Here is a 24,132-nt window from a genome sequence, read left to right on the forward strand (position 1 = left end):
GCAGATCATGAAGCAAACAGCAGGGCCAAGCCTGTCTTCCAGAGGCAGGTGTCGCACATGCTTGCACATCATAGCGCTTAGATACCTCTGGGTGAAAAGGCGCTCAAAAAACTTATAATAACATAACATAATAACATAACATAACATCTGAGAAACGAACAGGGCCTATGCACCAGGCACAGGTGTCAGACCGGCATGCACATGTGTGCAACAAAGGAAGTAGTTAGGTGCCTGCCCCTATTCTATTATAGGCCTGGTTTCACAAATATACGCCCTGGGTAGTTTCGCGGCTAGGAAGCTCACAGGCAGACTCCTTTCAGTTGCCCCGCCCAGTGCACACCATGTCACTGCCAGTGCAAAACAACTTGAGCCAGCAGCTCTGAACCTAGTTTGCGCAGGCACGGGAGGCCGAGAACAGGCTGTGGCAGGTGGGGACAGGGAACTTCAAGGCCACAGAGGTGGGAGCAGGGCCGGGCGCAATGCTGGGTAAGAGCTGTCAGGCCCCGCCCGGATTGCAATGAATGGCCGCATTCACCACTCTCGATCTCGTTTCCCTTCTTGGTGGTGGCCACGTTGCCCCGGTCTCTGAAGACAGCGGCCTGGAGAGCTCCCTCGGGCGGCTCGGTGAGAATAGCCTGCAGAGGTGCGGTCTGTGTCTGCTTCCTCCATGTCCTCCTCCTCTGCTGGATCTGCTCCCCGCTCCTCGGCCGGATCTGCTCCCCGCTCCTCGGCCACGGACAGGCTCTGCACATACCGGAAGGGGGCGGTTGTCATGGGCGACTCTCTCGGATTAGACCCTGAGACAAGCGTTCAGTAGGGGCGGAGGCTGGGCCGGGGTAGAGGCTATCAAGCGGTGTGCACCCGCACACCTAACGAGGAGGGCTTGTGAGCTGCCGGAGCTTCTGGGACTTCATAACATTGCACTTGTACTCTGGGCTCATAAGGCATCCCGCAGCCTATCACAGCTCCACCGTGACTTCAGCAAAGTACACCCACTCCGCGAGCTCTGGTCTTGCAAAGCACCACCGTGGCCCTAAGCCGTGCGAGGGTAGCAGCGTGTTGAAACCGGAGCCCCTCTCACCTCCTAACCTTCCTCTGGCGCCCTCTGCTCAGAGAATGACCTAGCAAAAAGAATCAAGGGACTCGTAAACATTGTAACTCGGAGTGTAAATCGTTGTCTATAGTTTGTATCATGATAGAGGTAAAAAAAAAAAAATGCGCCAGCCACCAAACAAACTTCTGCGTGCCGTTTTTTATTATGCTAGTGGTAGCCACGCACTTAACGAAATATTCCACCAATTTAATGCGTTTAAATTCTTTTTAAGTGAATTTGAAACTGATATGAAATGTAACTATGTGTTATTTTAATAATGAAAAGATCACGTAGCATACATCAGTAAGAACAGGGGTTTAAATGAGCACGCATTGTCCAGTATTGAGCTGGCAGCAGGGGGAGGGGGTAAGTGGCCTGCCCGATTCCCTTGCGGGATTGCGCAGCAAGGCGTGATAATTACTACCATATAGGCACCGCTGCTCGCTTCCTCAAGGGAATCGCCAAACATGCACGCATTGCCATTGAAAGCACTGCAACGCATGCACATTTTTGGCCTCAAAACTGACTCGCTGGCTAAAGATCTTTCTTCAATGTAGCACATGCGCGATGCGTAGGCGAGACCTGAGAAGGCCCTACTCACAACTACTGATCACTAAACGGTATGCTGCCACCACCACACTCATGCTTTTTAACTCTTGGTGAAGGCAGTAGCCTTCCACCACTGTGAGTGTAGGGCTTTGGGTGCCCCTCCTGGTCCCAAAAGACCTCAATCCATAAGACTGACTCACGATGATCTGCGTTTGCCTATGACAACATTAATCAGCTTTAGATATCAAGACAACAGTACAGTTTGATAATATGGACAGGGGGACATGCCCATTACCATGCAGAGGACGTTTCTGTCCAATACTAAGGTTTACTCAGTGTTGTTATTTATGGGTGGTTGAGAAATGTTAATCACAATTCAGAAAGTTCTAGAATTATCCCAGTTATCATTGGTTGAATCAGTGGTATTATAATTAATTATAATAATTAACATTATCATCCTTGTATGCAGACTCCAAAACTATATTAGGTTTCAAAAATTCTTTATTCGACTGTATGCAATACAGTCATAAAAGTACCATAAAATACACATATATATATACAGATCAAATATTAAAAAAGACAGTTCATCAGAAGCAAGAGATCACAAAATAGGATATAAGTTCTCAGACAAATGTAGGTATACTGTTAATCAGAAACATATTTACAGGGGTAGGATAGTTCAGATGGGGATTAGCCTTCCATGCTTTTTCTGAATTTCAGGGCTGTTTTAAAAAAATTACATGTAAACAAAGTGCTTTCACAGTGCAGCATTTGAAGATAAAGTAGTGCTGGCTTTGTTTGCACAAAGTTCATTTTTTTAAGAAGAGGTTTTAAAAACATTTTCCGTGGTATCATATAATAGGAGCATACAAATAAAAAGTGTGCCAGATCTTGCGGAGACTTATTGTCGCAACCGCAAGTTGGCAACACTTGTCCCCTGTGGGCTCCACTGGGCACAGCTAGCATCAGATGAAATAAATCAAATCGAAATCTAGTAAGCAGGAAGCGCTCATATCTGGAAATGGGCCAGGATAAGTATGGTTCAATTTGTATACATGATTTAGTTAAAACGTGTCTCATCACACTACCCTTCTTCAGTTCTAACTCTTCCCTGGCGAGCTGGCGAGTCAACAGAAAAGTGTCCTTTACAAATGTTACGTCATGCTTGGATACTTGCTGTGGTGTCAGAAAAAGATCCAACCTACCCAGATCTTGAAGACAGTTTCTGATATATTTTAACCAGGGTATCTTGAGTTTCCCTTCCCAGTTAAGTGCTTCGAGGAGGATGTTTTGAGTAAAAGGGATTTCATCGTTCAGCCAGCAATTTAGCCAACACAACAGGGGTTTTACAGCGATCTTGTCCCCTAGGTGTGGCAAGCCCAGTTCCTCATGGGTGGAAAAATTAGCTGTGCTCTTTGGTAGACACAAAACTTGTTTTAAAAAGTTATTTTCAGTGGTTACAAGGTCGCCCACTGGGACAAAGCCCCAAAGTTCACTCCCATAACTGGCGACAGCAATGCTTTTAGCTTGGTATAATTTCATCAAAGCAACCACTGGTGTGTTTCCCATTTTGCGCGCAAAATCAATTATTGCAGCATTGGTCCTTGTTATTTCTTCTTTCTTTTTCCTTAGTGCGGGACCCCATGTGAGTTTATGATCAAACAATACACCAAGGTATGAAAAAGTTTTTGTTATTGGTATTTTTTCCCCGTTGACAGAGAAGGGGTAGGATTTTTTTGAACCAGATCCTACCTTCATAACAAATGACTTGGTATTGTTGATACACAGGCCCAGTGAATTCATAAATTGGAAGAAAGAGTCAAGTAGTATTTGAAGGCCAAGTGCAGTTCTGGAGATGAGGACGGCGTCGTCTGCGTAGAGCAGAACGGGTACGCCCTTTTTTCCTATGTATGGGTAATCAGTTTTTGTTTTTAAAAGATGCTCCTCAAGACCGTTTATGTATAAATTAAAAAGAAATGGCGCTAAAATGCAGCCCTGCCTGACCCCCCGATTTACTTTGAAGTCTCTGGTTACTTTCAAGTCTTTAGTATAACGGACATTCGCTCGTGTATCACTGTGGAGGTCGGCTAAGAAATTAATCAAATTTTTTTCAACTCCCATTTTTAACAGGACTTCCCAGAGTTTTCTTCTATCGACGCAATCAAAGGCCGATGAAAGGTCCATAAAGGCCATGTTTAGGGTTCCATTTCTAGCCAAGGTGTACTTGCCACTAATTAGATATAGATTCAGGCATTGAGTTATTGTTGAGTGCCCTGGTCTAAAGCCGTATTGAACGGGTGACATTACGTTGTTGTTTTTGGCCCATGTGGTCAGCCTGTTTAAAATTATCCCTCCCACTACTTTGGCGACTGAATTTATCAAAGAGATTGGCCTGTAACATGCTGCGTTGCTTCTGTCACCCTTCTTATAAACGGGTACAATAGTTGAGGCCCCCCAGGACTTTGGAGCCCCAATTACGGCACCAGCAGTGACAACCGCCGTGAGGATTGGGGCCCAGAATGGAATATTCGATTTAAATAAATCTGGCGGGAGGCCATCTGGGCCCGGGGCCTTATTACTGGTTAGACTACGGATCCCCTTTTCAACTTCTTTGACTGTGAAAAGCAAAGGTGCTTCTTCAGGAAGTTTAGTTACTTGTGTCATCTGGGGATCATCACTCTTGAAGATTAGACTAAAATGAGAGATCCATTCATTCTCGGGTATGATAGTTCCAAGGCTGGCAGCGTTAGGATCATCAAACATCGGCTTGTTGATTATGCACCAGAATTTGGAGCTATTGCCCAGAGTTGATGGATCAAGCAATGACTCCCAGATATTTGCTTTTATGTCCCTTTTACGGGATGCCAAGGCTGATTTATATTCAGCTCGCAAGATTTTGATATGTGCAGGGTCCCTTGGATTGTTCTTGAGAGCCGTTTTCAGGTTTCGACTAGCTGCTGAACAGGCGTGATCGAACCATCTTGGCTGTTGGTCAATTGGGACTTTTGATGGAACAGAAAGCAATTGATCAATTCTTTGAGTTAGCACAGTAAAAGCAGATAGAATAGATTCAGGAGGTGTAGAATCAGAGGCACAAAGATAGAGTTCCTGTTCACAGCTCGTTTTGACAGACTCATGCAGAGTATCACTGTTTATCTTGGTCCATTTCAGACTGCGGTTTCTACTGATCAGTTTTAAAACACCCGGGTCCTTATGGTTTTTCCGTAGTTGGAAAGGACCCTTTTCTAGTTCCACTGAGATTGGATTGTGGTCGCTGAAAATGCTTTCATGTATGTTGAAATTTAAAGCTGAAATTGCCAGATCAACAGAGAGAAGTATATGGTCTATGAAGGAGCCGTGCTCTGAGCCTTTGTAAGTAGGTGTTTCAAAAATGAAGGAATCCTCGTTCAGAGACATTGCAACCCTCAAGTTCAGATAATCTATTAAATTGTTCATGTTTGTTCCTCGCGGACAATGCGCAAAATGAAGTCCTGACCTGTATCCGCATCCCAGCGAATCCAAGGTTGTCGTGGTCGGGTTTCCACAAATGTGTGCATTAAAGTCACCAACAATTATTTTGCTACGTGGTAATTTTGCCAAGTTATCTCGTAGATAAATTTGGAGCTTGATGATGTTACATTCTCCTGCTGGCATTACAGAGTTGTAAAAATTAACCAAAGTTAGTGCTTTTTTACCCTTCCCGATCTCCATGATCTGAATGTTCCTATTGTCCATCTGCTTGTTTTTTATCTGGGAGATGAGAGAGAGGCTAAATAATGTTGCGAGGCCCCCTTTTGACCTTCCACTGGGCGATGGAGATGCTGGGACAAAGAAACTTTGGAACCCCTTGATGAAGACATTATTGTCTGTGAGCCAAGTTTCCTGGAAGCACAGTATGGTATAATTCCTGACAAAAGCTACCCACAGCTGGTCATTAACTTTTGCAGCCAGTCCTGCGATATTCCACGACAACATTTTTATGGAGTTAAGATCATTACGATCACTCTGTAACTCTTGGATCGCGTTAGGTGATGGGTGCAAGTTTAGGTTAAGATGACTTGTTATGGCTGTCGGATGATTTCTACTACTGTATAACAGATTATGGGCTGCAGTAGAGAAAGAACTGCCTGCTTCAAGTATGGGGGGGGGGTAAATGCTCTTTGTGAGGAGAAGTTTTCAGGACAGGATGTTATCGGCTCTGTTATGTTAATATCTGATACCGCACTTGGGGATCAAAGGTACTTACTGATTTATTAGTACTTATTAGTTTGATATATTCTAGGAGGTTTGACCGGTCAGATGAAATGCTAAGGGGGAGAACAGGTGGCAGTCAATCCACCTCATTCAGATAATCATAGGTATATAGGGCATCATATCTGTTTGATGTTGGGATCTCATAATAGTTTTGATGCAGATAGGAATGTATATGATCTCGCTTGTATGAGTGTTGGACAGGTTCTAATCTCTCATACATTGCTTGAGGTGGATGATTATATGCTCTACCTTCCCATGAATGGGCGTATCTTTGCGATTCTAGGTCTTGGGTCATCCCCTGATTAGGAATAGGAGGGGGTGCCTGTGGATGGAGATGGGCTTGGGGCATCAGAAATCCCTCTTGACCGTAGTGACGGTTGGGGTTTTTCCTGTGACCATTTGTGTTATGTGGATAAAAGTAACTTAAACCCATCGTGCGGATCAGACTATTTGTCGAGGGACTCCTCCAATTAGCGATGAATTTCGCGGCTCCTCTGTCTTTAAAGCTAACTACGAGGCAGTCTCCCTCCGTTGATTTAAATCTTGAGCCCACCCAATCTACTCTCTTCACGTGAGAAATGGTCCCTATTATATGGGAGGGAAGTGGCCTGTGAGTGGTTAGCCATTGCATGACCTTGTTCTTTAGTTCCACATAGGTTTCCCTCCTATTATCAGTTAGTTTAGGGACCCCAATCAAGACTATTGTGTAAGCGTTAGACTCAGGTGGAAGATTTATATGGGTAGGAGTTTTTACCGTCATAGATTCAAGCTGATATACCTCTGCTGACTTGGTAGGGATATTCGTCGTTGGTAAGAAGGGGTGCCTCAACGAGTCAGCATTTATTTTAACTGCTTCTGAGGGGTAACCCTCCGCAGCCCATTCACTGTCATCAGTATCCTCACGTGTCTGTGTGATTTGTGTATTGTTTGTGGGTGTAGCTATTACCTTCACTGAGATGGGTGCTACTTGTGGAATTAATAGTGGGTCTGTTATGGGAAAAGGTCCCTGTTGCTGTAACGTTATCTGTTTAACAGTACTGTTTGCTGGGTCACTGATATTTTTTACAGTTTTTGGGTTGCTTACTTTGAGGTTTGAACTTGCTGGAACAAAAATAGAGGTTGTATTAGGCATTTTTAGCGATTTGAGAATGCTAGAGGATACTTCGTTTTGTGTTCTCTCGAATTTTCCTAAGGCCTTCTCAATATTGACAATCCTTTTGCTAATGGGTTCTAAAAGAGATTTAATCATAGTTTCTATTTCACTCAAGGAGGGTGTTTTTGTTGTAAGTGTCTGGTCAGTATGCCTTATCTGCTCTTTGATTAAAATACTCTCCATGTTGTTCTTGTCAATTCGGGATGTGTCCAGGACATGAGAGGATATCAACAGGGGCCCCGTTATGGTAGTTTCAGAGGGTTTCCCCTGTATACATTTCTGCCACATATCTTTAATTGAACGTTTCGATTTGCCTAAAAGGCAGTGGGTTTTTTTCATGGGGTGTTTTGGCTTTCGTTTTTTCTTATGGCGCTGGGTTTTGCTTATTTGTTCAGGAGTTAACGTCGATGTTAATTGAGTGGCAGGTATGTGGCTCTCGATTAATTGAACCTCAGAATCTGGTGATGATGTATGCAGACATGATATGTTACTACCACAATTAGTCGAAACCGAAGGGCTACTCTCCATTGTATTCCCTGTAGGAAATGTAAACAGGGATTTTGAAGTATTATCCTTAATATGCGACCTTGGCAGATCAGTAAATGATTGCATTAATAAGGATTCCTGAGAGTTGGATGTATCGTCCATAATGTGTGTATTGTTAGTAGTGTGCATGGACAAATTTGGAAAACACATATCTGGGGTCAGGGAGAGTCGTCTCTCTGTGTTCTGGATAGCGTCCGCCACTACGCTTATCGTTTTTTGTAACATGATATCAATGGCGGTTATAGTGGGTAGTGGTGTACTCACAGTTTTTAATCTCGTTGTTGATCTCGTTGCCATCGGGGTTTTCTGTACTTTAGTCATCCTCAAACAATGAACGTGTATCCAAGCACCTTGTATTGGTTACGTAGGTTACCTTATTTACAGGGTGTCTTCACGGAGGAGATTAAGGGGGTGGCCCGGCCCCTTCAGGCCCCTAGAGGGCCACAGAGGGCCCGCCCTTTGCCCGGGCTTGGCCCGGCGCGTCCCGCGCGCGTCCTCGCGGGAGGAGGGACCTGCCGCGGCGTAATGCGCCACCTGGCGCGCTGGTGGATGTCGTCACCGCCTCCCCCTGGAGGCTGCTGGGAGGTGGAGTCCAACCGGCGGAGCCAAGCCCGGCCGGTCGGCGATTCAAACAGGGTGGCGGAGCCAAGCCCGGCCGCTGCACGGACAGGTGCGTTTCCTCGTGGTTCAGGGCGTCACTCAGGCAAGTTATCCGGATGCTGGGTGCAGTGGAAATCAGGGGACTCGGCCCCTGCCGGGACTTTATGCGCCGCCTGGCGCGCTGGTGGATGTCGTCGCCGCCTCCCCCTGGAGGCTGCTGGGAGGTGGAGTCCAACCGGCGGAGCCAAGCCCGGCCGGTCGGCGATTCAAACAGGGTGGCGGAGCCAAGCCCGGCCGCTGCACGGACAGGTACGTTTCCTCGTGGTTCAGGGCGTCACTCAGGCAAGTTATCCGGATGCTGGGTGCAGTGGAAATCAGGGGACTCAGCCCCTGCCAGGGCTTTATGCGCCGCCTGGCGCGCTGGTGGATGTCGTCGCCACCTCCCCCTGGAGGCTGTTGGGAGGTGGAGTCCAACCGGCGGAGCCAAGCCCGGCCGGTCGGCGATTCAAACAGGGTGGCGGAGCCAAGCCCGGCCGCTGCACGGACAGGTGCGTTTCCTCGTGGTTCAGGGCGTCACTCAGGCAAGTTATCCGGATGCTGGGTGCAGTGGAAATCACTATATTAGGTTATTTCTTTGACTTTTATTCTACCTCCAGATGTGAGGGTCAAAGGATTGACTGACTGTCAATATTTTTGGGCAGTTGAAAGCTGCTAATCACAATACCGACAGACTTCAAATTCAAAATGAACTTTATTCGGGCAACATTTCTCCCATTAAAGTAGAAAAAATACATCCCTTCAAAACAAAACATAAAACAGTAAAACATTGCAAATCATTTAAAAGAGAATAGCAGCATGATTCTCCAACATGATTTTAGCAACACAGTACCTCGAGCCATTAGAGCATGTTTTAAGAAGCAGCCTACATATAGGCTATCCTCTTCATCAGGTTGTTGCAGAAGAAAAGTAAATGCAGCACTAGACTGCCTAATATTATGATATTTCTTTTTAGAATTCTGAAAGTTTTGGAACATCCCAGTCATTGTGTGAATCAGTGGTATTAATATTAATTATAATATTTAGCATTATTATCACCCCCATGTGCAGACTTCAAAACGATATTAGGTTATTTCTTTGACTCCCTTTCTACCTCCAGATGTGAGGGTCAAACGATTCACTGACTGTCAATATTTTTGGGCGATTGAAAACTGCTAATCATAATACCAACAGACTTGGAAATCCTTTGTGTAGAATGCTCCTGGACCTTATGAGAATGCACATATTTAGATGTATAGAACATTAAACTCTTTTTTTTTAAGTCTGTATTTCTCTGGCTATAGAGAGAGACTAACCAAAATATCTTCAGAATGGGATGTGCGGAGCCTGTGAATTAGTATATTATTCCACTGCTGAATCTATTTTACTATAGTAACGCATGCTACCCATTGTAGAGTATAAGGGCCATATGTATCATAGTTCCGTTTTGCGAATTCTAAATAGCGATTTTTAAGGAATCGCTATTTAGAATTCGCAGAACGGTATGTATGTAAAAAATCACATTTCTTTGCGATTCCTTAATCTTCATTATTTCGGTATTCGCAAGTTGCGAATTCGCAAATAAGGAATAATTTCCCGTTCATTCCTATGGGCCAGGAGGCCCATAGGAATGATTGTGAAATGCATTTCATTTTGCGATTCGCAATTTGCTAATCGCAAAATGAGATTGATTTCAAGGGTGCAGGGGTGTCTCAAGGACACCCTGCTGCACCCCTGAAATCAGCATGTGTGTGCATATGACGCACATACATGCCCTATGGGCATGTATGTGCGTCACATGCCACATTCAAAAATGCCAATTTGTGCATTTTTAAAAGAAATAGCAAATTACCACCAATTGAAAGTTGGTGGTAAATTACGATTTCTTAAGCTAAAATCGCTATTGAAAATTGCATCATACATAGCATTTAAGGAATCGCAAAATTACGATTCCTTAAATGCTATAGCAAAATTAGGAATCGCACATTTTTGCGATTCCTTATGATGCGATTTTTACATACATAGCAAAAAAATGCTAAACAGCCTTTTGTGATTCGCAAAGGCCAGAATTCGCCGAATTCCGGCCTTTGCGAATCCAAAAAGGCTTGATACATATGGCCCTATGTCTTGCCTTTTGACAAAATGTCAATGTATGAACACAGTGTACCAGAATTGGGGGCCCGCGAAGCAGAAAAGAGAAAACAATACCCAAAAATGGATCTTAACACATAGAAACAAGGAAAATGAGAAACACAACTTTGGGGAAACACAACCCGATTTTTCCCAACACACTATCAAATAGGTGGTAACAAACACATTTGAAACACATTTCAAATTATAGAATACAGAAAGGGGTGACGTGGAGTACTTAACTTGTGGCTGAACATCAAGAAAATAGGCTGTTACTTCCTGGTAATTGCTATATATATAAATATATATATTTATATATAGACTAAGCTTGTGATTGGTGGTATAACTTCCCTTCAACCTGTAGTGTGAATCCCAGGGTTTGCAGGGAAGTGTAGTTTTTGTGATTTGTGGTGACTGCAACAAAAGTAGCAAGTTAAGGAAGCATAATATGAGCCTCCAGTCTTGTAATAAAACCAGCTTTTACTGATTACATTTGTTTATGAGGCCTATCCAAGAAACTTCACATTTGATGTAAAAGCAGAATTTTAGTGTAAGGCAGTGGTTCCCAAACTGTGCGCCGCGGCACCCCGGTGCGCCGTAATGAGGTGCCAGGGGCGCCGCGCACACTTGGGTGACCAACCAGCCTTAAATTTCACGGAGCGTCCGTACGCCTTTTGTTTGTCATTTTGGCCATCACAGGGAGCAGCGCTGCTCCCTGTGAGAGGCCTCAGCCCCTTGATGCTGGCGCCTCACACTCCTCCTCGAGCACAAGCGCAGCCCCACCCGCCCATTATCATTCTGTTTGGGCTAATTGCCACATACAGAATGTCAATGGGGCAGTCTGGGGGTGTGACAGCATGTGGTGGCGGCCTCCTGCCTCAGTGTACAGCAGGGCATTCTGTATGATAAAAGGTAAAACGCCCATGCTGCAACAGTAGAAAACAGTTAATTTAAAGAAGGCTGTAAAACAACTTAACCGCATGCGTGCGGGCGGAATTCCGCCCGTACGCTGGGTTTTGCGAAAGCGCACTTTACGTGACGAGCTGGGCTCGTCATGAGCGTGCGAGGAGGCTACGCCATGACGAGCCCAGCTCGTCATGAGCGTCGAAGGGGTTAAAAAGAACCGGTTATAGTTCTTTCACTGTCTCCTCATTTTAGAACTGAAGTATTTTCAATATTGTATTGAAGAAAGCCATGGTTGCTGCTTTTTTATTTTAAGGAACTAGCAACCATTGACAAAGCCAATAGTCCTGGCTTGTTGTTGGTGTAATGATACTTGCTGTATTATATATCTGGATGCAAGGACAGAAACAACATAATACCAGTCGGGCGCAACACTATGCTAAGCGCAGATTTTTACCTAAGCTGTTTTAAACTGCGCTCTTAATTACATCCAACACCCCTTTGAAGTGACCCCCCAGTTTTTTGCACAACTTGAAGCCCTGGAAACAACACCATGTCACAGTCACCTCACATCCTGGCACTGTGCATCATGCATGACTCATCACTCCTAAGTTTTCAGATTGCCTATGTGCAGGGGCATAGTGAACCCTCACCCGCCCCTTGCTTTAGGAACTACAGCAAGGTGAAGTTCTTGATGGGCCTCTTCTGTCTGCAACCCTGAAGACAAAGGCTCAGCTCATAATGTGAAAAGGTGGGTGAGTAAATAAGTATTGGAATGTGTGAACGGCTGGATGGATTACTTAACGCATGAATGGATGAATGAAAGGGTGAATGGATAGATAATGAAAGGATGGATGAGTGGAAGTATGGATGAGAGAAAAGGTAAATAGATGGATGTATGGGTGGAAGGGTAGATGGATGGGTAAAAGGGTGGATGGGTGAGTAAAAGGATGGATGGATGAGTGAAAGGGCAGCTGATGGGCGAGTAAATTGGTGGATGTGTGTGTGAAAGGATGGATCGATGAATGAAAGGGTAGATGATGTGCAAGTGAATGGGTGGATGGATGAATTGATAAGTGAAATGGTGAATGGATGGATGAGTGAAAGGGTGGATGTAAGGATTGATGAGTGAGTGAAAGGGGGTAGATGGACCAAAGGATGGATAGATGAGTGAAGTGAAAGGGTGGATGGAAGAGAGAACAGATGACTGGATGAGTGAACGGATGGCTGGATGAGTGAAAGGATCGATGAGTAATAGGATCAATGGATGGATTCATGAATGGATGAGTAGATGGGTGGGTAGATGGATGGATAAGTGAAAGGGGTATGAGAGAGAAAGGGAGGATGAATGACTGAAATGGTGAATGGGTGGAAGGATAAATGACTGGGCGGATGGATGAGTAAGTGAATGGGTGGATGGATGAGTAAGTGAATGGATGGCTGGGTGGAAGAGTGGATGGATGGATGACTGTACAGATGGATGGGGTGACAGGGTGGGTAGATGAATAATGGATGGTTTGTTTTACAGATCGAATAAAGCTTTGAATCGAATCGGATGGATGAGTGAAGAAGTGAAAGTGTGGATGGATCAGGATGGATGGGTGAGTGAAAGGATGAATGGATGGATGAGTAGATGGGTGGGTGGGTGGATAAGTGAAAGGGGGATGGAGAGAGAAAGGGAGAATGAATGACTGAAAGGGTGAATGGTTGGAAGAATACGTGAGTGGGTGAATGGATTGCACGACCACCTCTGACGTGTCTGTAAAATGTACCTTTTGTCCCGAAGTTTTGTCCTGAATTTTGACCTTTTGTCCTGAATTTTTGTCCTGAATTTAGGTCCTTTGTCCTCAATTTTTACACTCACTGTCCTGAATTTGCACCTATGCCAGTTGGTCACCCTAGTGCACACGATTTGGGAAATTGCACCGCAGCGTAGGGAGGAGTGTAGGGGGGAGTCCTTGCTGATGTAAGATGAGGTATTTTGCCTGCCCATACAAACGTCCTAATACGTTTATTTAAAGTACGGGACACATTTGTGTGGACTGTAAGTGGCAGCCAAAGTGATTGCCAGCAGATGAGATTAATAATTCAAGCATTCCAACCATTATAATACCTTCATTGCATCCCAATTACTTTAAGGAAGACAACAGGAAGTACATACCCCCCACCCACCGGTAAAAAATGGTGGGGAGCCACGGCCAACTGCCGATTAGGTCAAGGGAGCCACAGGTCAAAAAAGTTTGGGAACCACTGGCGTAAGGTAACAAAACCTTGACCCTTATCACTCCTAACATTATAAAAACATGAATTACTAAGAGTATATTAGAAAGCAATTCAACAAAGAGTCGAATTGCATTCCAGAGCGTGTGAATATTGGACCAAATAATTTTGTGCAAGTATTATTAAAGTTGCATCACGGGAAAGCAACCTGCCTACTGTGAGCAGACATGCTACGGTTTCATTCCTAACAGTAGGCAATAGCGGGGTGCTCTTAAGAGCATTACATTGCAGATAGCTCACACTGTGAACTTTAATATGACTCTAATTGAGTTGTTTTGCTATATATTAGTACCTCACTATTTTGTAATGATCCTGATGTGAAGCGCTCCGATACCCTCGAGTCTGGCCAGCGCTATAGAAAACTCCTAAAATAAAATTAAATAAAATAAGGTGACAATTATACTGAATCTGTTTTATATGAAGCCTGAGGCTTTATGTATCTCAAAGGAGTAACAGATATGTTTTAAACTGGGTTGGGCAAAAAAAATCCTGTCCCCCGGTGGAGTTTGCAGAGTTTTGCCCTCTTCATGTTCCGTTTGGAGTTCCAGCAAAACTCTGCCAACCGCCGCATGGAGGAGTTTTGTCTCACGAACGAAAATTTGTGGGACCCATTGGATTATACAGAATTATGAATCTCTGTGTGTCATATGAGTAAAGCCTGGCAGGCAATCGTGGAACTAGTGTTAAACGTGGAATTATGAACATTTAAATTAATGGATTAGCTTGGAATTATCGTTGAAATAAAATGGATTGAATCATGGAAAAAGAGGTCTGAACTTCATTGGATGACTTACTTATATATGGTGTGCATCCTGGTTTGGGTGACTGACGAGACTCCTATTGTTTTCAGAGACATTTCTTCATGAATGAATGGAGAGTGTCCCAGGATGGCACACACTCATCATTGCTTTGAGCATCCGAAAAAAGTATTGCTTAATATGGTGTGCATTCTACCATATCAAATGTGTTACATGTATCTATTCCATCCACGATGTATTTTGCACTCGAATAAAAGAAATCATGGACTAAATTATTGTGAACCTCAAAAATATACTATTGAGTAATTGAACACCGAAGGTTCATTTATAGGTATTAGTCTTATGCATGTATTCGATCTGCAGAGTTTACTGTCATGATTAAACAGATGTATTGCTATAATTTGAATATCGTGATCAGTTTTATACGCACTCACGAAGTTTATCATGAATAATTTTTGTTTAATGTTATGGTTGTGATTACACTAAAGGTGATTTGTCTTGAACACGTTTACGGGATCGTTTCATCTATGTTGGCTGAGAAGGTGGTGTCACGTGACATTAATATGCAAGTGACCAGGGGCGTAGGAGACACTAAAATTCTGGGGGGGACGGGGACAACTTTGTGGACTTTACATTGACCCTATACAAATCACCGCCCATTAAACAAATACAGTCGCATAGTTTTGAAGTGAAATATTGAGAAAAGCAGGCATGTAGTCACAGTTAGCATGTATGCTTTATTGTTATTTACATTCACATAGTAATCAGACCAAATGTTAAAAAAACATGTATATGAATCTTGCATCTTCATGCACCAAGCAAAAAAGGTCGCTGACTTCAGGTAAGGCGTCCTGTTTGTAAGTGCATTACGGTTTGAAAAGTATCTGCTGCTGCATTCCTGGTCTCCAGCAATTTTCAGGCAACAGTAAAAATGTGAAGATAACTTCGGTAGTTAATGATCTTTATTGAGAGAGATCAGAGGTCTGACTACTGGAAGTTTTGACCCACGGTAAGGTAGCCACAATGTGTTAATATGCCTGCTGCAAAGAACGTGTACCAGGCAGATCATAAAATGCATATAATGTAAATAGGTCAGTGAGTTACTGCTTTTGTCTGAGAGATTCTTTTGCTATTTGCAGTTTATAAGTTAAAATCCTAACATTGAACAGTGAGCTATTACAAAGAGCTACATGAAAACTGCAAGGTATAGATTAGAACGTTATGATTTTTACACAGTGTTATGTTTTAAATTCTGGGTTTGTGCTTCTCTAGTGTTGCAAAGCCATCTGTGCCCTGGGCACTCCCCAACTTTTTGCTGACTTGTATTGGTGGTACCTCACTCTGACTGACCCTGGCCTATGACTAACCAGGCCCAGGGCCAGTGCTATCTTGAAAGAGACACTTACAAATACAGTAAAAGCACCTACATACAACAGGGTGCACTATGGGTTAGGGTACCTCCATGATTGACATGACCTCTCCTATACGGCCCTAGTACATAATATGGCATGGGGATTGAAACTACCTTTAAGTCCCTAGTATATATTAGGGCATAGTGGTTTAGAGGCCAGCAGCCCTTCCTGCACTTGCATGTGTGCACTGATGTAGCCTGAGGTCAGTTTAAAAGCAGGCCTGTGTGGGAGGATTGCTTTTAAATGCAAATTGTGCCCAATCTTGACTTTTGGGTTTGGGCACTTACAAATTGATAAACTACAATGGTGGGGCATATTAGGTATCCCCAGGGGTTCCCCTAGGTGTCCCATGGGTTAGAGGTCAGGTATCTACAAGGAGGACCCTTATAAAATGAGTGTTATATGCCCTGGGTTTACTGAAATTGCACATTTCACTGCCTACATTGTAGTATAGTGCGTCCCCAAATCGGCTTTTGTTCTAGGAGCACTGTGAAGTGAGGATCTGCAATATTTTGATATAATCAGAACCCCCAAAGTCTTTCCTATGTATTCTAGGGGTGGGGGCCTGTAGGTATAAGGAGGATCCTTATATAGGCCCTGATATTGGATAAATTGGCCAGTTAATTTTTCCATTGCAGATCCCCAGCCCATAGGTTAACATTGCAAGAGGTTATTAATTAATAACTGGTGAAAGGAAAGCCATACAACTAGGATTAAAGGACTCAGAAGAATGTTAATGATAAATGCAACAATGTGGTATTGTTGAATTTCTTCTAAAATGTACAGACAAGAAGTTATAAGACTTTCTTGTCTGCAAGCCACAATTCAGCCCTCGAGTGCCCTGCCTTGATTTGTCAGAGGTAAGTGGATTGGACTGGCTGTTTGAAGAGGTGATAAATGACCCCTAGAGTTAGGAGGCCTGTCTGGGAGTAGAGGTTGCTGGGCATAGGTATGCCAGAGCCAGGGGGAGGGGTAGTAAACAATGCTCTTCAAGAGAAGGAGACAAGCTGGAAAAATCACTTTCATTTACACCTCTCCCACAGCCGGATGGGGGGATTAAGGAGGAATTCCCAGATGTAAAGGGAGTGGACCTAGGTAGATGAAGCCATCCTGTAGGCTTGTTTAGTTAGTTCTGCTCCCTCTGCTGGAAAAACAACCATGATGAATTTTGGAGAAATTGTGCTCTCTTTGGGAAAATAATGCCACACTGCAGAGGATGTGTCATACCCTGGAGCATTGCCCTGCACCTCATTGGACAGGAGTGTCCTCCTTCTTGACCCAGAGAACTTGGAATAAGTATCTGAAAGGGACAAAGCCTCTCATATGATGCTGCCTCAAACTTGGGAGAAGAAAGGTCCCTGCTGAGGAGTTTGATTTGAACCAACCAGGCCCCTGACTGAAGATTGTGCCTGTTGCACAATCTGGAGCTACAGCCCTGTGGACCACCTTGCTTCAAAAGGACTAAAGAGTGGACTCCCTGCAAGCTGAAGGTTAACATAGCACTCCTGGACCACCAAGAATCCCTAGCCTGGAGAACTACCCGTGAATTTGAAAGGGTTTTGTCCAAGTGGATTGTGGTAACTGAAGTCCATTTCAAGGACCATCCTGGAGATTCCAGACCAATGGTTTAAGTTTTGGACACTTTGAGACCCTTTGGAAAACTTCAGGAAGAAGTTCCAGAGGTTTGGAAAAGTTTGGAGCAACTTTGGAAAAAAGCTCCATAAGTGGACAGAGTCACTCTGGCCAGCCAAGCCGACAACCATCAACCATGAGTTGGCCTGCCGTCCAGGTTCCTCCCACTGAAAAGCTCCAGGGGTCTGACTTCCAGAGTTTGATCGGGCGTAGGCGGAAACCCAAGCTGGCGAACCCTCACCGAGTCCGGCCTAGTGAAAAGCATTGAGGGACCCTGCAAGAAAAAGCTTTGCAAACATTTCTAATTCCGAGCTTAGAAAAGGTGACTGGGGCCAACCATGAGAGCCAAGCCACCCACCATCAACTGTGTGCCAGTCTGCATCCCTAGCTCGTACCGTTGGAAAGCTCCGGAGGTTGGACTTCCATAAGTTTGACCGGGAGTTTGTTGCAAGGCAAGCCGGTGAACCCTCACCGAATCAGGGCTGTCTGAGAGCTTCGACGGACCCCGTGAAGAAAAGCTCCAGAAACGTTTCTAAGTCAGAAGGTAAAAACTTTGACCGATACCTACCGCAAGGAGTAGCCCCGCAGGGCTTCCTTGTGGTCGGCCTGAAACTTTGACTTTGAGCAGGTCCAGCGTGACCAGACGTACCAAAAGGGGATATAAGTTTCTATGTGCGATATTGTGCAAAATTTAAAATAGTGATATTCCCGGTTCCCTACATTGGATTTTTTTCATTTTAAAGAGAAAAATATTTTGTATTTTTATAAATTGGTGTTGGATTTTTATTGTGTGTTGTGTCCTAATTATGTACTGAATTGGTGTTTTTAAATGATTTACATACCTGCTCACAGCCAAGCTACCAAGGGTTGAGCATGAGAATAATTTTTGAAGACCGGTACGGAGCTATATATTGAGGTAGTGTCCTTATTGCCGGGGGCAGATATACATTTGCCCCTACTATTAACCCACTTTCCAACATCCAGACCAAGCACTCTTAATACTGTCTACAAGTATGGATGACATGAGACTCCTACACCCTGTAGTTTTATTTAACATTTCCTATATACAGATTTACACACCTATGATTGACTGCCTCTGTGTAGTGTGAATGATGTAAAGTGCTGACACCCTGCACTGGTATGAGTGGCGCTATATTACTAATTAAATGCATCTGAGAGAGTGGTTATGGAGACTTGAGCAGCACTATTAAAGGGTGGTAGTGAGGGAATCCGTGGCGTAGCTGGGTTGTTGAATACCAAGGCTGTCTATCTGATTTCATCTCCTGCCTCCTTCATACACCAACATACTCTACCTCCACATTATCTCACTCTTCCAGGTTCTTTATCATCGTTGCTTTCTCCTTTTTCTCTGTTTTCCATATTTCCCTTCCTCCTTCTGCCAACAACTCTTGAGGCCTTCCTCTTGTTCGATTTTACAGTCTGATGGTTTAAATAATGTACCGGTCTCTAACAAAGAATACAGTTACGCCTCACCTGCAGACACCAACTTAAATTAAGCATCATTAGCTTGCAGCCCACAAATGAAATGCCAGAGTGGCTATTCTGGCCCTTTCTGCATTGTATATTCTTCCTGCAGAGCAGATACACCTTTTTCTCTCCTTTCTGCAAGACACAAGGATCCCAGCCATCTCCCTTCTCTATGGAAGGAGAAGTGTGCGTGGCGATCGGTCTCTCAGACTGCCAGGGAACCACCTGCCATTGTAATATGGCGGGCAGTAATGCAGTCATCGATGGCGGTGGGACTGTCAACGACGCGGGGATGTGGCAGTCCCACCACCATTATAATCACCCCCTAAGTTTAATGTGCATGCAAATCCAACATTACCAACCCCTGGTAAGTTGCACTACTAGTGCTGAAAAAGTCCAAAGGACGAGGTGGACTGGCCTCAAGGGTCTTGTGACCTCAGTGACAGAGTCACTGTCGCTCTAGTGTGTGCTTCTTTGTATGCCTTCTCGCAAGACTGGAGGTGAACTGCATGGATTGTGGTGGACGGGCCTTCAAGGTTAACTCACACTTGCCACCGTTAGGGTCCACCTGCTGGTGTTAAGACACCAGGGCTTCTAAGGTCTATCGGGCCTTCTAAGGTGTAGCATCGGAATGAGCTCTGTCAGGAGTGTGGTCTGGTGGACTGGTCATGAAGGCTGAAAATGGTGCACCAGTTCCAAATTTGGCAGCTCTGGCCAGAGTGCCACATCCTCTCCCCTACTGAATACAATACTGCTCCACTGGGAGAAACTGGCACTGCCTTCCGCTACAACCCAATTGTGCTGAGACTCAATTCAAATTATGCTTGGGACAAGAGTAAAATGCTGCCTGAAAAAAAGTAACAACACCCTGTAAAAAGCAAACAGTGAATGCAAGGATGAGCAAAGCATGTGAAATGTAAGCAGGAATTATGGGTACCTTAACCAGTTTTAAACTCATTATTCAGAAATCAGTAAGTGATTTTGCCTGAAAAGTTCAGGACATGACTACAGGACCAGGAAGGGACCCGTTTCAATGTCCATTGCTTATATCCTTACAAAATGTAAGCAGTTTGGTTTAAAACAGACCAAATCTCTCAACACAGAACTGCGGTACACATTTTATAGGCTAACATAATTAAAACAGTTGAAAAAGCTCATATTAAACGTTTTCCACTCCACCCCTCAACCAGGTATTGCAGTCCCTTTATGAATGGTGCACTTCCCCACCCTGGGAAAACAATGTTGTTCAAAGAAAGAAGATAAAAGAAATTAGTGCTTCACTGGAAAACTCTATAAAGCAGCGCTAAGGTGCATGGGTGTAAATAACAATCTGGCCTGTTTGCTGACCACTCTGTATTGCTTTGTTTGGTTAATTATTTTTCTTATTTTGATACTTCTTTCTCTCTGTCCCGAGGTTGTACTTTGGAATAGAACCCTGTCAGAAAATGAGGACATTTCCAGCCAAAGTGTTCTGCTCGTTTTTGGATCCATTTCACGGGGGAACAAATAAAGAAAAAGAGAGGCAAGAGAGAGTATGTAACCGCTGTCTTTTGAAATCAGCACTTAAGGATAAGCGAGACAGAAAGAGATGGAGGAATAAAGAGAGAGAGAGAGAGAGGGGGGGAGGAGGGAAGCTACCAGAGGCAGAGCAGGAGAAGCGGTCACTGTCCTTGCCTACGCTGGGCATGACGGAAAAGAGACACGTTTTTTTCCTTCTCTGCCCTTTCCAGACTGGCCAAGCCTTACTGCAGAATACCAAAGGGCAGAGGGCGGGTGGCCTCTTTGAATGCAGGCAGGTGAGGTCACAGGTCAAGTACAGGGCCATTAGGTAGCGCTTTCGCACGCTAATGGCCCTGCGAATAACAGAAGGGAGAGGGGAAATTATTTTGTCCCCTCGTCCCCCCCACCCTTGTCCCCCGTGTCCCCCCACTCCAAAATCTGGGGGGGATAAATCCCCCACATCCCCCACACTTCCTACGCCCATGCACGTGACACACACGATAAACATACTGCATGCCTGCAACAGGGTGTAGCTGAGGATGCATAGATTATGAAAACAATCAGTTTCACATCAAATGGTGGAGGTATGTTGTAGATTACTTGCTTTACCGTTCTGTAGCTTTGGCAATTTAAAAATGTTTAGAGGGGCACAATTCTTGATGGTTTCTTTGTTTGTTATGACATTTACATGCTCAAGTGGGAGGGTCAGATCGGGGATAGGCTGTACCGGTCATCGGGTTTGAACACCAGTAAAGAGTTAAGGAGCATGATATTTTTACATAATTATAATGCGTGTTTTTTTTCATAAAAAGAACACAATGTGTGTACTGATTTAACACAGGTTATATTTCTGGAAATTGCTGGGTGAAGTGTTTTACTGCACAGAGAGCATACATTTTAGCAGAGTTGTAGTATGTTGTAGTATATTTATAAAATGTATAAACAATGAACATGTTTAACACAAGTTTTTACTTTGATTATATTATAGTTACCCCGGAGGAAGTGCAAAAAGTGTCCGAAATCCATTGGGATTGAATTTTACACATTGGATGATACAAAATTTTGAAACTCTGCGTGTCATATGAGTAAAGCCTGGCAGGCAATCGTGGAACTAGTGTAAAGATGGAATAATGAAAATGTAAAATAATGGATTACCTTGGAAGTTTCGTTAAAATAAAATGGTTTGAAACATGGAAAAAGAGGTCTGAACTTCATTGGACGACTGACTTATATATGGTGTGCATCCTGGGTTGGGTGCCTGACGAGACTCCTATTGTTTTCAGAGACATTTCTTCATGAATGGACGGAGAGTGTCCCAGGATGGCACACACTCATCATTACTTTGAGCATCCGAAAAAAGTATTGATTAATATGGTGTGCATTCTACCATATCAAATGTGTTACATGTATCTATTCAATCCACGATGTATTTTGCGCCTGAATAAAAGAAATCATGGACTAAATAATTGTGAATGTCATAAATATACTATTGAGTGATTGGACACCGGAGGTTCATTTTTAGGTTAAAGTCTTATGCACGTATTCGATCTGCAGAGTTTACTGTCGTGTTTAAACAGATGTATTGCTATATTTTGAATATTGTGATCAGTTTTAAAGCACTCACCAAGTTTAGCATGAATGATTTTGTTTAATTTTATCATTGTGATTACACTAAAGGTGATTGTGGCACTGGCGTAATGAAAATTGAGGGGGCCTCCGTGCAAGGTATGTAGAGGGGCCCCCAACGGGCTCAATTAGGAGCTCTCCGGACAGAGTGCAGTGCCGAGGGCGCCCCCTGGAGCCTCGGGCCCCCCCGCACCGCCTGGGCTGCGGGGTCCTGTGTTATGCCCCTGGATTGGGGTTGAACACGTTTACGGGAGTGTTTCATCTATGTTGGTTGAGAAGGTGGAGTCACGTGACATTAATATGCATGAGACACACACGATAAACATACAGCATGCCTGCGACAGAGTGTAGCTGAGCACGCATAGATTATGAAAAGACGCAGTTTCATATCACATGGTGTAGGTATGTTGTAGATTAGATGCTTTACAGTTCTATAGCTTTGGCACTTGAAACTTTTTTTATTGGAGCACAGTTCTTTGATGGTTTCTTTGTTTGTTATTAGACGTGCATGCTCAAGTTGAATTGGGAGGGTCAGATTTGGAATAGGCTGCACAGAACAACAGGTTTGAACACCAGTAAAGAGTTAAGGAGCATGGTGGATTTATAAGAGAATGGAATGTATGTACTGATGAGGCAAGGGTTATGTTTTTTGGAAGTTGCTGGATGAAGTGTTTTACTGCACAGAGAGCATACATTTTAGCACAGTTGTATGTTGTAATATGTTTATGAAATGAAAATCAATGCACATCTATAACACAAGGTTTTACTTTGATTATATAGTAGCTACTCCTGAGGAAGGGCAAAAGTGCCCAAAATGCATTGGGATTCAATTTTACACATTGGATTATACAAAGTTATGAATCTCTGTGTGTCATAAGAGTAAAGACTGGCAGACACTCATGGAACTAGTGTTAAACATGGAATTATGACATTTGAAATGATGTATTACCTTGGAATTGCTGTTTAAATCGAATGGATCTAAACATGGAACAGAGGTCTGAACTTCATTGGACAACTTAATTATTTATATATGCTGTGCATCCTGTGTTGGGTGCCTGACAAGGCTCCTATTGTTTCCAAATAAATGTTTTACCATGCATAAACCTTTCTTTTTAATACATGTACGTCACCCCCAGGGTAGGCCCTAAACAGCCCATAGTGCAGGGTGCATTATAATTAAGAAGTACAACATGTGTTTTTTAAGTTTTACATGTTGTGATAGTGAAAAACTCCTCAATTGATTTTTCACAAGGATTGTGATTGTTGCTTGAGCAGGGTATTCCCTCCCTTAAACCAAGAACCAATTTTCTACAATGGGGCTAGACCTGGCATCCTTGGCGTGGTTTCCTCTGACTTTTTTGCCTTCAGACCTTCTGTTTTGCTGACTTTGTTTTTGCTGGGTTAGGATTCTGGGCACTTTACCACTACTAACCAGTACTAACATGCATGTGCTCACTGCTTAAAACATGTTAACATTGGCTTATTCACAATTGGCATTGTCAAGTTACTTTTAAGTCTTGATTAAAGTGCACTACCTGGGTCCAGGGCCTGTAAATAACTTGCTACTAGTGGGCCTGCAGCACTGATTATGCCACCCACTTAAGTAGCCCATCAAACATGTCTCAGCCCTGACATTGCAGAGCCTATCTGTACAGTTTTCAACTGCCATGTCAACCTGGCAAGTTAACCCTTGGAGAACCGGGCCTTATGGGCCGAGTAGCGCAGGGCACGCCTAATATCTCCGGGTTCACCTGCCTTGTCAAACAGAGACACGAGACACTCTGTTAGGCGTAGAAAATAGGGTTTATTAGCTGCAGCTAAGCACAGTTATCCAAGAAGTACAGTTGTATATTCTTAGGAGACTGCCACTTAATTCCGTGGCGCACAATCTTTTATAGCACACATTATTTACAACGTCTACTCCCAAAACATACAAAGCTGACAAATAGGAAAAGTTTGAAAACAAGCTATCAAGTATCTTGAATACGCCCTCCTTTCAGACCCCGTGTTCTCTCCTCCCCTCACGTTAATCAATGCTAGTACCCGTAATCCAATTTGCAGGTGGCAGGACGTATTTGCGTGCCTCAAAGGATAGTTGTGTAATAGGAGAATACAAGGAGAGAATAGCGAAGGCCAGTCAAATAAGATAAAATAAAAGAAGAATGGTGGGAC

The 24,132-nt window shown here is 43.8% G+C and overlaps 1 long non-coding RNA gene across 2 annotated transcripts in view; it reads left to right on the forward strand.

Moving 5' to 3' along the window:
* Nucleotides 1–21,787, forward strand: part of LOC144770991 (uncharacterized) — a 189,701-nt gene extending 167,914 nt beyond the window's left edge. For both annotated transcript variants that reach the window (XR_013599091.1, XR_013599087.1), the window contains exons 4-5: nt 20,249–20,366; nt 21,323–21,787. This is a non-coding gene — a long non-coding RNA (uncharacterized LOC144770991). The remainder of the gene's footprint in view (nt 1–20,248; nt 20,367–21,322) is intronic.
* The last annotated feature ends 2,345 nt before the right edge of the window (nt 21,788–24,132 follow it).

Source organism: Lissotriton helveticus, chromosome 1_1 (assembly GCF_964261635.1).
Source record: "Lissotriton helveticus chromosome 1_1, aLisHel1.1, whole genome shotgun sequence".
NCBI lineage: Eukaryota > Metazoa > Chordata > Amphibia > Caudata > Salamandridae > Lissotriton > Lissotriton helveticus.